The sequence below is a fragment of the Coenobita brevimanus genome, chromosome 32, assembly GCF_032717465.1.
Source record: "Coenobita brevimanus isolate Jiangsu-jjx chromosome 32, ASM3271746v2, whole genome shotgun sequence".
Classification (NCBI taxonomy): domain Eukaryota; kingdom Metazoa; phylum Arthropoda; class Malacostraca; order Decapoda; family Coenobitidae; genus Coenobita; species Coenobita brevimanus.
The window spans coordinates 105,001-107,500 of record NC_136985.1 but is presented as its reverse complement, the minus strand read 5'-3'; the positions used below and the strand labels follow the sequence as shown (position 1 = coordinate 107,500).

Below are 2,500 nucleotides of genomic sequence, written 5' to 3'. Positions count from 1 at the left end.
TTCAACTCTCTCACCAATTCCAGTCTCTCTCCATTCACTGTAACATCACACTGGGAGTCACCTTCTCTCTCAATAACCATAAGTTTACTCTTTTCTACATTTACTCTCAAGGCACGACGCTCACAGACATCAGCAAAACTCTGCACTAGTCTATCAAGTTCTTGTCCGGTACTTGCAAGCAGTACTGCATCATCAGCATACAACAAATTTGAGATATTCCATCCATCACCATTCATTACCAACGCCATCCCTCTCTCCATTACTCGTGTTTTTACTTCTCTCATCGCCCCATCCATATATATATTGAACAACCATGGGGACATCACACAACCTTGTCGCACGCCCACACCGATCGTGAACCATTCACTTAGATGCCCATTAACCCTTACACATGCTTCACTACCATCATAAAAACTCTTGACGGCACCTAGCAGCTTACCATCTACACCGTACATGCGCAAAACTTTCCACAATCCCTCTCTGTCCACTTTGTCGTATGCTTTTTCCAGATCCATAAATGCCATAAACACCTTATGGTCCTTCTCACAAGCCTTCTCTGCTATCTGTCTCACTGCAAATATTTGATCCACACATCCTCTGCCACTCCTAAAGCCACCCTGTTCATCACTCACTAGGACTTCTGATATCTCTCTTACTTTCTCTGTAATAATTCTTCCATATACCTTCCCTACCACACTCAATAAACTTATGCCACGATAATTCTTGCACTCACTTTGCTCACCTTTATTTTTGTACAGGGGTACAATCACAGCCTTTTTCCACTCTGCAGGCACAGTTTCACTCATCCATGCCTTCTTACATATCTCCAACAAGCACTTCATTCCACTCTCTCCATTACACTTAAGCATCTCTGCATACACCTCATCAACCCCAGCTGCTTTCCCAGCCGCTTCACAGCACTCTTCACCTGTGCGAGTGTCACGTCTCCTGGCATTGCATTCCTTCTCTGCACACCCCCAAAACCAATCATGTTTACAGCTGCCCTGCTCTCTCTATCCCCATTCATCAGGCTTTCAAAATATTCTTTCCATCTGGTCCATACTACATCCCCATGGGTTAATAATCTACCACTTACATCCTTCACACCATCACATTTCTTTCTGCTTTCACTTCTACATTTCCGCACCTCTTTCCAGAATAACTTCCTATTTTCAGAGTAGTTCCCATTCATTTTTCATCCTAGGTCCTCATTTACCTCCTCCTTTTTCCTCTTCACTAGTCTCTTTATGTGCTTCTTGCTCTGAATATACTCAGTTCTTATTTCAACTAAACCCCTGTCCTGTAACCACTTTAGCCACTTCTTCCTCTTTTCCTCCACTGCTCTCTTAACCTCCTCATCCCACCATGCCGCACCTTTCTGCTTTGTTGTTACTCTTGCCACACCACATACCGCTTTAGCATTCCTAAGCAATCCCCATATGCATTCCACAGGCTGTCCAGATCCATTTCAAGAGGGTGGAAGTGGTGGATGTGTTCTAAGAGTGTGAGATATGCTGTGATGGCATTGTGTGAAACGAAGATGAAAGGGTGTGAAGTGGAGGAGTGTGAGGGTGTGAAATGTGCAAGGTCGGGAATGAATGGGCGAGGAAGATGTAGGGAAGAAGTTGCTTTGTTGATGAATGAGGTGTGGCAGAGTGGAATGAGAGACTTCAAATGTGTCAGCTCGAGGTGTATGTATGTCAAGTTCAGGTTTGGGAAGGTGGGAGTGGCGGTGATTGTGGCGTATGCACCGTATGAGGAAAGGAGCGAGACAGGTTTTGGGATGAGCTGGGTGAGGTAGTGGGAGAAATGCCTAGGAGCTACAAGGTGATCGTAATAGGGGATATTAATGGAAGAGTAGGCACTGGTCCTGAGGATGACATAATGGGTTGTTATGGAGTACCAGGAGAAAATGATAATAGGGAACGAGTTAAGGATATGTGTCAGGAGAGGAGGTTGTGCATTTGTAACTCATATTTCAAACACAAAGTTGCACATAAACGCACATGGTATAGAGGGAACGGGGATCGTGTGGAAAGAAGCCTGATTAATTACATGCTCGTATATGACAGAGGGGGGAGTGAGCTGGGGGAAGGGTAGCCAAATGGTGGGTGACAGAGCGACTTGGAGGCGTTTTGTCTGCGGCCACCCTGTGCGGGATTAGGGCGTCGGGCTATAGATAGATAGACAGATCGTAGAGAGGTCGATGATGGGAATGGTTGCTGATACGAGGGGTGTGAGAGGACGATGTGGAGGTGAGTCAGATCATATGATTGTGGTTTGCAAGGACCTGAGAGGAGTGAGGTGGATCTGGAGAGAGAGGAGTGAGGTGGATCAGGAGAGAGAGGAGTGAGGTGGATCGAGAGGGAGAGAGGAGCAGTCAGGGAGAAAGACTGAAAGATGAGAAGCCGAGGATCAAAGAAATGGCAGATGAATACAGGACCAACGAAGAGGACGACTTAGAATAATAATAATAATAATAATAATAATAATAATAATA

The 2,500-nt window shown here is 45.3% G+C and overlaps 1 protein-coding gene across 1 annotated transcript in view; it reads left to right on the top strand.

Moving 5' to 3' along the window:
- LOC145395628 (uncharacterized) overlaps positions 1-2,500 on the top strand; it is a 230,864-nt gene that overhangs the window by 202,119 nt on the left and 26,245 nt on the right. The window lies entirely within an intron of this gene.